Here is a 12,641-nt window from a genome sequence, read left to right on the forward strand (position 1 = left end):
AAAGCATATTTGATTCCTCTAGAGTTTAGAAAATCATAAAATGATTTGACAGTGAAAGAACCACTAGCTGTAAGAGACCATCTAGGGATATCAGGCTGATTAGTAATACTTTGCTGATTTATAAGATTCAAGAGATGAATTTTGTCATATTGAGATTCAGTTGAAATGCTTCGTTTTAATAGAGGATGCCATTGCCATAAATTATTGAGGTAGTGACCTTGACTACGAATGGAGGCATTGTGGGAGAAGACTAAACTGTATAGAGATGGAAATAAACTGGATAGACTATTAACACCAATCCATCTGTCCTCCCAAAACCTTATTTTGTCACCAGAGCCAAGAGACCATAGCAAAAGATGTAGAAAGACTTCTTTGTTGGAGATGATATTATTCCAAAAATGAGAGTTGGAGACATTACAGTTAGCTAACTGTAATGAAGAAACTTTTCTGATGTATAAATGATGAAGGAGAGCACCTGTGAAGGATTCATTGTCAAAACATTTCCAAAGCCATTTGGAAAGAAGAGATATGTTAAAATTTTTGAGATCTTTCACACCTAAGCCTCCTTCTGATTTGCTCAGACATGCCTTTTTCCAATTAACCAAACATTTAAAAGGCTTTGATTCATTTTTTCCTGTCCATAGGAAGTTCTTTCTAATTTTGTCAATGTCTTTAATCAACCATTCTGGAAGCTTGTAGAAAGACATGAAATAAACAGGGATTGAAGAGAGAACCGAGTTTAATAAGACAATTTTCCCTCCCAATGATAGGCAATTACTCTTCCAAGAAGCAAGCTTACGATGTAAATTATCTAATAAAGGTTGCCAATCAGGTTTAGATAATTTACCCCCTTTCAAAGGTAAGCCTAGATACTTTGTAGGTTGAATTTATTTGCTAGGCAAAAAGAAAATAAGAAAGTTAAACAAAAAGGAAAGAAATTAAATTTAGGAGAAAGTATTATAAAGAAATCTTGAGTGTTTACATATAATAATACATATATTTAAGAGTGAATTGAGTGGAAATAATCCATCAAATCCATGTGAAAAATTAGGATTGATGAACGGTTGACAAATTCCTAGTTGTTACTATAGCTATCACCCTAGTAAATTATTTTAATTAAGCGATGCACACACACACGTGTGTGTTAATATATGTATTAATGCATATAATTTATGAGTAAATAGCAACTGAGGACATATTGTAGTACATGTAAATGTAATACATGTTTGCTCTTGCTGCAAAAGTTATTGTGCAGATTATGATCACAAATGAATTCTATATTCCAATATTGTTTCTTCTTGAGTTTGTTTCATCAAATTTTATGATATTTTCTTGCCATTCAAATTCACCCCACTTGACCAAATTTTGTGAAGCTCCAGTGATCTTTTTATAAATTAATTACATTTATGAATATTTTTGGAGTTTCAGGGTTATCTTAACCGTAAATAAAAATTTTAGTGTTTTATTTAATTAGGGACTTTTCTATAAAAATTTGAAATGTTTGTAATTCTAGATTTTTCTACAAATTTTGTAAAATGGAGGATGTTTTTCTATAAAATTTTGAATATCTTGGAGTCTTTTTTATTTCCACAAGTATGTAATCTTTTTTGCAAAATATACAAAGTCTGAAAGTCTTTTGGATATTTCTACTAATTTTATAAGTTGATTTTTTTTTGTAAAAATATTCAAATTATAAGGGTCTTGTGGGCATTTCCATGAGTTGTGTAAGTTCTATGGATTTTGGATAATTTCTAATTTGGTTAATAACATCTAATTAATATTTTTCTTCTTAATTATGAAGATAATTTAGGAGGTATAAGTATTTCATAATATCATATAGTTATCTTTATCTTTATTTTTCAATTTAAATGTAAATGGACGATAAGATAAAGAAGTTCATTTTTGTAGATTATTGAAATTATAAATCTTCATATGCTTTCTCTAGTAAATAAATTTTTTTAAGTTATGAGATTTTATATTTTATATTTTCTTGAGAAGTGGCTGTAACATGGAGATTGAAAAATTATATATAACTTGTATCTTTCTAAAGATATTTCAATTAATTAGAACATGACTTGCTATTTGTTACAAAATCTCCCTTGAATGAAATTATTTCTCTTATAGGACGTTTTTGTGGGGTTAAAAAGGCGATGTTCAGAAATTGCACTGGATTAACAGGAGCTTTTTAAGAAATTCTAAAAAGTACGAGGGTCTTGGTTTCCGAGATTATAAAGTCGTTAATCTAGCAATGGTTGGCAAACAGGGATGGAGACTTTTGCACTATAAAGATTCTTTGGCTTACAAAATTCTTAAAACAAAATATTTTCCTGATCTCCTGGTGTCTAATCTGATTTCACATTTTGGTTGATGAAGCTTCAGTTTTTTGTTTAGCAATACTCCTGAATATATTTCTATTTGTCCTTAATTATTAAAAACGTGTACAGTAATGAATTAATAATTTAATATCCCACTTTTAATGTTATGTTGACTCTGACTTTCAGAGAGAAGTCAAGGATTACTCTGTCGATTAAGCAGTTAGAGGAGGATCCTTTTTTGGAAACACTAGACAAAGTGATTCCTCATGTGAACACTGGACATGGATATCATCAATTCAAATGTTTAATAATATCCAGTTTAACAATATCCAGTAATTGCATATATAAATTATTGAATTCATATTTACAGGAGTTATAGGCTCGTTTATCGTTTCTTGTTCACTCGTTTATCGTTCATACTAATGGTCTGGTTGTTATTTAAATCCACGTTCCTTCTATATGTGTAGAGAACAAGTGAGACCAACGAAGCAAATCGTGAAGGTCTAGAATATGTGCACACTACGGGGACAATAAGTTTTGCGAGGATTCGCAAAAAAATGGTATTTCAAAATTTTTTTAGTGTTACTTATTAACTGCATCCTTTCTTTTTATTCGTTTTTAATGTATTTATCAATATTTTAACTATCATGTCTTTATTATAGGAAAATGAGTTGGGAAGACCTCCAAGTAAAGCTAAAATGTTTATTGAGACCCGTAAATAGAAGATAAATCCACAAGGAGAGAAAACAATCAATTTGATAGTATGTGCCATATTCCCTAAATATTAATATTCATATATTGCTTTTTAGGTCCTAATTTTCATATAACATGCATAGCAACTAAATATAAATTTTGCTAATGTAGGGTGCTTTAGAAGAACTCAAATCTCAAGATGAAGATGATGATGCATGGGATTTAGTCAAGAAAGATGAACATCCTGAACATGTACGTCTTAGGGGGAGGGGTGTCACTAAAACCATGCTCCAGAAAAAAATTAAAAGATCATGGATCCCTCTGAGCAAGTTCCAGAATCTGTTGTTCAAACTATATCACAAAAAGTTGAGCAAGAGTTGACAAAAAAGTTTGAAGAGCAGAAGGCAGATTTGGTTCATGGTTTTGCCGAGCTCTTGACTGAAACACTTGGGCAAACAATTGATCCGGCGGCTATTGCAAGACTTATTGCACTCACAAGATCACCTGAGCAAGGTGGTAGTGTTCGAAATCATGATCATCCTCGCTCATCTGCAAGCAGCTATCAGCCACGAAATGAGGTAGTTTTTTCTTTTGTTATATCTTTCTTTTTCTTTTTTGTGTATTATGACAACTTGATTTGGATTGGTTGCTTCTTAGTTCGCCCGAAATGAGGTGTTATATACCTAAATATGATCGTCATGCAATAAGTTATGACTCTAAAGAGACACGTACATTCCATCTCATGCAATAAGTTATGACTCTAATGACCTTTATCATTCTACCATCCGTGTCTCTTCTATTCTACTTGTGCTTACTCTTAATTTCATTATATAAGTCATAGTTTGATCTTGAATATAGGGCCTCCCATTAATTAAACCTCAGTTTTACTAGTATGCAACACATTTATTACCATATGGTTTCTTGTCCTCAATAACATCACTTATTTTTTGTCTTGATTTTTTTTAGTATTTCAGTTTCTAATTGGCTTGGATTTTACTTCTAAATCAGCCCCCATCATTTTTTTTTACATAACATGCATGTGCATGCATTCCTTTTTCTCTCTCTATTATGTATGTCACTTTCTAGAACTTTATACAATCAAATGCTTTTTTTTTTTGCCAAAGATAAACTTAGGAATATAATACCCCCCACATTATTCTCTCTCTCCACATGCTGCCCAATCCCATCTCTTGGACAAGACCAAGACCTACACAACAATTTGTAGAATCTTTAGACTTTGGCTTTTGTTTCAAGGTACAAAAAAGATAGGTATTCCTTTCTAGATGTGCTTCAATTAATGATGAATACATGTGAGGATCTCTTGGTTATTGATAATGAAGTTATATATACCAATACGTGGCCTGCAACGAAAGATATTAATCCACATATATTAATTACTGCTACAACTCTATCTCCTGCCAACCAAACACTCATTTGTGATCACAAGGACATCATCAAGTACAAAAACTGCTCAGCACCCTCCTCAAGTTTCGTACGGAAATCAAAGTCAATAATAAATCATTTTGGACACCCAAGTAACAATGCAGCACCCAGCTCAAATCACTGAGGCTTGCTTATCTGCACAAAATACACATTCTTATATCAAGGAACTGCTGCTCATTAAAACAGGAGGGCAAAACACATGTTTCCATAAATAAATCACCTTGTAATGATCAAAGTAGGAATGGATGCTCTGAATCCATTACAGTGCATTTCATTCTACTTGTGCTTACTCATCTTTTTATCTTGATGTATGCAGGAAAACATCTGAATATCTATGCTTGTCGCTCTTTGGGGGATTTATTTGTTGTGAAGATCTAGAACTTAATCGTCTCAATAGAGACATTTTGACCTTTTGATTAAGTAGTAGCTCTTTGTTTTAATCATTAAGAATTTGTGATATGTGTTTAATTTGGTAAGTTTGTGTGTAAAACTTGTGAAGCATTATCTCAATCCTATTGCTATAATCTTGTTCTTCGTTGTAATGAATTGTTCATTATATTAAGGCTAAAGTTTGGTTAGTTTGTGCGTAAAACTTGGACTATTGTTTCTTTGTATGTGATGGACTGATGTGTGATATCTGGGTGATTTGTTTTGATCAGTAAAAAAATGAAAACCGTCCCCTTTGGTATAAAAATCATCCCCATAGATCACAAACAAAACCGTTCCTAAAGACAATATAACCGTTCTCTTAGGTCAAGCTCGAAACCGCCCCCCTTGGTATAAAAACCGTCCCCATAGAAACCGTTCCCCTTGCTATAAAACTGTTCCCATTGCTTAGAACCTAAAAACCGTTCCCCTTGCTATCAAATTGTTCCCGTTGCTTAGAACCTAAAAACCGTTCCCCTTGATATACAACCGTTCCACTTGGTCTAAATTAAGAACCGACCCCTTAGCACAACCGTTCCCTTATGGTATCAAGGATGGCAGTTTACAAATCATTACACTAGGAGCAAAAACCGTCCCATTAGACCTAAGAGCACGGCTGTAAACGAGACGGATGTTGAACCGTCCCCATAGGCCTAGTGTGACGGTTCACAACCGTCCCCATACACCTCAAATGTTTGTGTACAATTTTAAGGATGTTAAATGGAGACAAAATGGGTCATCTACATGGAAAGGAATTTGGAAGGCTAGATCAATTATTGTAAATGGGATTCAATGGAGACTTGGTGATGGTTCTACTATACATAAAAGTTTGTGGAGATAGATGGATTCTACTATGAGGTCGAGCACGAACAACTGTAAGTCTTCTTGAGTATGAATTAGTTAAAGAAAATGCGCTAACAAAGGATGAGACCAAGGAGTGGGATGTAGTTCTGATCAAAGGTATTTTCCAAAAGAGGAGGCTGAATCTATTCTAAGGCTCTGTTTGGCAAAACTAGCTGAAAGCTGTGAGATTATAGCTGAAAGCTGTTAAGCTAGCTGAAAGATGTGAAATTATAGCTAAAAACTGATAGCTGTGTAACTAGCTGATTGACTAGAGCTGCTTGGCAAAAGTAGCTATACAACTAGCTTAAATTTGTTAAACGACTAAAAAATACATGCAATATTATTGATATAATATTAGAATTATTAGGGGAAAAAACGGAAGAAAAAAATTGGCAGCTCCTTCCCAAAGACAAGCGCTACTTGAGGTAGCTTTCCAAAAGCTACTTGCAAAAGACACAATCTCCAAAATAATCTCATTCTATTTTTGGTCACCAAAAAGCTCTACTAGCTTATTGAGCAAGTCAATAAGACACAATCTCTTAGATAAGACACAATCTTTTGTTGTCAAACAATACCTAAGTATTCCTTTGCTTAAGCACGCAACGAAAGATGTACGACATTAGATCTTAACTTCTTAGGGCCATTATTTTGTCAAAACGGCTTACTTTGTGGCTAATGGATCTGATCGAAGATTGTTGGCGTAGGGGTGTCCAAAAAGCCCGCGGCCCGACCTCGACCCAGTGCTTGGCCCGACCCGGCCCGGGGTCGGCTCGAAAATCCGGGCCAAAACCGGGCCCGGTCCGGAATAGTAACTTTTTTAAATTTTATTTTTTACATGTATAATATATGTATATATATAATATATGTATATATGATATATTTTATCCCCGACTCACCACACACTCCTCCCTCGGTGTACAAGTGTATTACAAAGTGTATCTCACGATTAGGCGTCAATACAATAATTGATTGTTCTCAACTATGGATGAGAACACAATGAAAGCTCACACTCAATGTTACAACTCTCACCAACCCACCTATATTATGAATGCAAATACAATAAGCTCAAGTGAGTGTGTGTAACAATAAGATAAAAATAAAAACTTAACTCAATAAGAACTAGCAATAAGATTGATATGAAATACAATAGTAGAAATGCTAGGAAATAGAGTTAAGGAAACTTCTCTATAAACACAAAGAGAGGATGAAAGGATATTGAAGATGAATTCCTCAACAGATGATGCAAACTCCTCTTTGTAACAAAAAACCCCAAAAACAAACTAAACAAACTTAAAATCTTTTAAAACTTGTTAAAACATTCTCTTGGGTTTTATGTATAGAACTGAGGTAAGGGGGGTATTTATAGAAACCCCAAACTCAAGAGAAAGTCAAGAAAAAGACCAAAAAACCACTCTGCAATGGCTCAAAAAATAGCCGTTAGAACTGAGTTGACAGTATGGCAGTAGACCGCTGCGTTCGACCACGATCAACAAAAAACAGAACAAAAACTTCCAGACAGTTCGTCGGTCGACCGCACTGTAGCGCGGTCGACCGCTGGTACTGTAGCAGTACGTATCAGTTTTGTAAAATCAATTAAAAATAGTAAAACAGTTCCAAAAATTATGAAATTTTGTGAAAATGTTCTAGACATATAGAATAACATGTTAGAGAAAGAATTTATGAAAAATCATTTCCCCGTTAAGAGAAATAAATGATTGAACATAGATTTACAGTTTCTGAAAAACTGCAGACATACACGATTTTGTAAAATCAATTGGGCACAGTAAATAAACTCCAAAAATAATAAAATTTTTAGGAAAGTTTATAAACATGTAGATAAACATGTCAAAGAAAGAATTTCTTGAATATCACTTTCCATTTATGAAAACTCATCTGTTTTGTAAAACATGCACGAACATGTGCACTAACAAAAACATGATTTTGTAAATTCCATTAAACATAACAAATCAATTCCAAACTTGATGAAACTTTGCAAAATGTTTATAAACATGAAAAAAAACATGTTACAAAAATAAATTTTCAATTTTCATTTCTCAATTGTGAAAACTCATTATTTTGTAAAAACATGCATGAATATGAATTTGTTAAGAACATGTTTTTGACAAAAAGAGTTTAAACACATATTGAAACTTTATGAAATGTCTTCATAAACATTATAACATATGAATATAAAGTAAACATGCTCAATAAAACAATATCACAAAGTTTTCTCAAAATAGCTCATTTTGTGAGAAAATCCAATATTGTGTGTGTATATGATATTGAGCTTAGAGTATTAAACACACATAATATAAACCTATACTAAATATACCCAAGCTTGATGAAGGTCTTCAATGAGCATGACTTGGTAAACTTTGCGGAAGAAGCTTGTAATTGGATCTTTAACTTGAATTGACGTTGCTTCACTCCACAATTCCGCCAACCTCCATTTGATATGATCGTTAAGACTCGATTCCATCCATCCTCCAACTCGTTGTTTATCTATAATAAATAGAAATATACCTAAACAAACAACATTAGTGGTAAGTTGTTTGTTAAACATCATCAAAACAAATAGGCCAACAAGGTTTACTAGAAAAATACTTTGATAGGCCATGTAATTGGACCGAATGTTAAATTCAAGTCTATAGAATCCTATATTACCAAACTTTGGGGTGCAATCTCAATTCCGAAAGTATCCTTAATCAAGCAAGGAGTATTTCTGTGTGATTTTCAATCTAAGAAATAAATGAGGGAAGTGCTTGAGGCTGGTCCCTGGTTCTTTGCTTTCTATAATTAATTTTAATTTTATTTATTTCTATAAATTCTATAATTATTTTATATTATTTTAATTTTTATATTTTTTATATTTGTAAATTACATAATTACAAATGATTAATAATATAATTTTTTAATCAAAATTGTGTCTATTTTTATCTTTTTTCTTTAAAACTTAAAAAAATTTAAAAAAATAGAAAAATTTCAAAACCGGGCCGGCCCGGTATCCGATCCGCTTAGACCCGGGGGCATGGGCTCCGGTTTTGCCCGGCTCGGGCCTGGTTTTTCGGACCGGGCCGGGCCGGCCCGGATGAACACCCTTACAGATATTCGTTTCACTCTTGCTTGGAAAAGTATATGGAAATGGGATATGCCACCCAAATTGAAACTCTTCATGTGGAGATTCCTTCATAATATCTTACCCACAAGGTCTAACTTGTGTAACAAAGTTATTGTGGCATCTGGAGGATATTTTTTTTATGACTGTGCACAAGAATCCGAGTGGCTGTAGGCTGTCTAAAAATTATTATAAATATCTTATCCCATCAAACACTGATGATGAAAGTTGCAATTTAACGGCTTCTAGATGACTATAATTTGAAGACTTTCACGTAGATCGATGAAGGTTACAATCTGACGACCTTCACAATAACCAATGAAAGCTCTAATTCAACAGTCTTCACAATCAACATCTGGAGTTACAATCTGATGACTCTTATATTTTCGAGGAGCCAAGACGAAGGTTATAAGATGACGATCTTTGTAACGCTCTAGAAAATAAGGCTACAAATTGACGGTCTCTTCAAATCAAAACGCAGATATCTCTCAAACCCTAAAGAATTTGGTGAAATGGACAGGAGCAAACCGAACTCTATGGGGTCGGTTTGGTTGGCTCTGTCTCATCGTGATAGTCGATTTTTATATATAATTCGTCTAATTCCGACTTATGGTTTGAAAGTTATGACCCGTTTTTCGTAGCAAGTTATGTTCTGAAGTCCGTCTACAAGACTGGACTTTGCCTGAACATTGGTTTTAGCCTAAAGCTCACCAAGCCCGTCTGAAGCTCGCCTTTGCATTCCACAGTCAAAACGCAGAGTTCATCTCTGTGATAAAATGCAGAGTTCGTAGACTCAAAATGCAGAGTTCATGCAGAGCCCAACTCTACGTTCCAAGTCTAGAACACAGAGTTCATGCAGAGTCCAACTCTATGTTCTAGGTCCAGAACACGGAGTTCACCTCTACGTTTCAGATTCAAAATACAGTGCGACCTCTGCATTCCATATTCAAAAAGCAGCGTGGCCTCTAAGTTCTCAGTTCCAAGCGCGGGATGACCTTTGTGTTCCCAGCCACCAATAGAGATCCCAACCTTGCGTCCCGAACCTAGGATGCAGAATTCATGTTCGGAACGTCAGTTTTGGAGTTTGACTCGCTCAAACGTGAGCTGAATGGTTCCAAAACTGTTTCCACGATTTGAGGGGATCATGTCCTCCACTTAGGAGCAGATTAAGGGGTGGTTACACCCCTTAATCCCCTATAAATACCAGAAACTCAATTGAGTTCAGGGATCGACTTTTTACATCAAAACTACACAAATGAGAAGTCGGCATTCTTCAACCAAGAACATCCTCGGCAACAGAGAATTCTTGGAGCTTTCATCCTTGGCTTATTAACCGATTTTGGGTTCAAATCAACTCTTTTTCAAGAGTTTAAACTCGCTCTGAGTTATCAACTCGTTTAGAGTTTCAAACTTGCCACGCAAGTTCTCCTCAACGTCAATCAAGAGGAATCAACCACGTTCCAGTGAAATAAGATGTTCGGATCGTCAACGAGAAGCAAACTCGACGCGAGCATTCGAGGGAGGCAGCTCATCGCAACCGTGAAGAACCCAGACCTAAACAAAGGGGAGGATCTCCGTCGATTTTTTTCTCTTTTATAAATTGGGATTTCGATTAAGAAGAGTGTAATTTCTTTTTCTAAGTTAGTTAGAGAGAAATTGTATTGAGAGCGTTGTGTTCATTCTTTGTCTAAGCCAGTTAGAGAGATAATACAGTAAATCATATTCTCAATTGTCTTCATCGAATTTCCCACCAAACAGTGGCATATTTTATTTCAAAAAATGTCCTAGAGTCATTTTAGTTTGGAGTAACCTATCACTTCTAATACTGGGGTTCCTCATCTGGGGGCAGGTGTTGGTTCTTCTTCATCCAGTGGAGATCATTGGTTGTGTGGTTTCTCTATGGGGACCATGGACAGATCAGAATAACTGTTGGTTAGGAGAAGTCGTGATGACGAGTGAAATTCGAGTTAAATTGATTAATGAATATTATTGTCATGAGATCATGGGCAGCTGAGTTGAGCAAACTGTGGTATGATTGGAGTGTAGCTCGAGTTGAAAATTACCATCGGTGGGTTGGTTGAAAGTAAATTGTTCAAATTCCATCATTTGAACGTGGTAAACTGAAGGGTTTCGATGTAGTGGTTTGAGATCAGAACGGAGGCTTTGTTGGTGCCTTCGGCAATGATTGCTTTGCTGGTTCATCAACAACAATGGTGGAGGCTATCATGCTATTATAGGGTGTGAGGTTTGCCCATTGGATTGGTGTATCGATGGTGGAATTCAAATCCGACGCTAAAGTAGTGCTGGATGATTTAGCATTTGAGGGTGAAAGTCTTTCATTGATCAACCATATTTGTGCTGTCATCAAAATGGAGGCTGCAAGCTTCACACCTAAACGCTTCCTTCTCATTCATAAAGAAGGAAACAAAGTAGCTTATTCTCTTGCTAATGTTAGTGCTCACAATGTTTCTCTCAATCTATGGTTGGACTCTTGTCCTGAATTTCTCCTTAGTAAGATTCAGGCTGATTTGAATTATCTTTAATAAAATTTTGTGAGTATTAAAAAAAATTAGAACATGATCTAAATGAAATCATATTAAATATATTCCACATTAATTAGGATGAATTTGACATGTATGAAATCATATTAAATATATTCCATATTAATAAAATCTATGATTCTTCTAAAGATTTTGTAAAATCTAGAATTTTATTGCATAATTTTCAATACATTGAAATCTTTTTATTTTTTGATCTAAATTATACAATTTCTAATAGTCTTTTGGATATTTATACTAATTTTATAAATTGATTTTTCTTGTAAAATATTCAAAATATGTTTTTTACTATATATTCTACTAGTTGTGTAAATTCTATGTATTTTGATATTTTCTAGCTTGGTCACTCACACATAATTAACCTTTGCATTTTTAGTTACGAAGATACTTCATAATCCAGGAAGTGAGAATATTTCATAATATTGTCTAATCTTTACATTTATTTAAAATTTAAATATAAAGAAATAAATTAAAAGATAATGAGATCATTTTTTATGTTAGGTATCAAATATAAATCTTTAAATTGTCAAAATTTTAAATCTTTCTCTATTTTTTCTAGTAAAGTAATGAGGTTCTTTTTGGAAACTACCCTTAACTTAAGACCCTATTTCACGTTATCACCATTAATTACTAAATTTTTAAAAAACCACCATTTTCTGCCATTCATTAACATGGAATCACCTATGTACATTTCTATCTAATTCTCCATCCAACAAATTATTTTGACAATTTTACCCCTACATATGTCTAATTTTATTAAGCTTTGGATATTAAACTTAAATATCCCAAATTATTTTTCATTCAACTTTGATACTATAAAGTTTTTCTTTGCCCAAAAATAACTCAAAGTCTACTTTATTTTTTTTACTTTGATACCACGAAGATTTATTTGCCCAAAAAGTACCATAAAGTTCAACAAAATTAAACTTTGCCACAAGTTCAATAAAATTTAATATTTATGTACTAAATTTTAATAAAATTTAATATTGATTAATAATTTTTACTCTGATATCTAAAGTTCAATGAAGTTTAATTGTGAACCTAAATTTACAAAATTAAACCTATAGGAGTAAAACTGTCAAAGTGTTAAGTCATAGATGGAAAATTAGATGGAAAAGGGTATAGGTGGTTTTATGTTAATAATATAGTGTTAGGGGTGGTTTTATGCAACTTTATTAATTAAGGGTGATAACGTGAAATATGTTCTAAGTTATGGGTGATTTCCTTTAAATAAAACCCAAAGGAAAA

Source organism: Asparagus officinalis, chromosome 5 (genome assembly GCF_001876935.1).
Source record: "Asparagus officinalis chromosome 5, Aspof.V1, whole genome shotgun sequence".
Lineage (NCBI taxonomy): Eukaryota > Viridiplantae > Streptophyta > Magnoliopsida > Asparagales > Asparagaceae > Asparagus > Asparagus officinalis.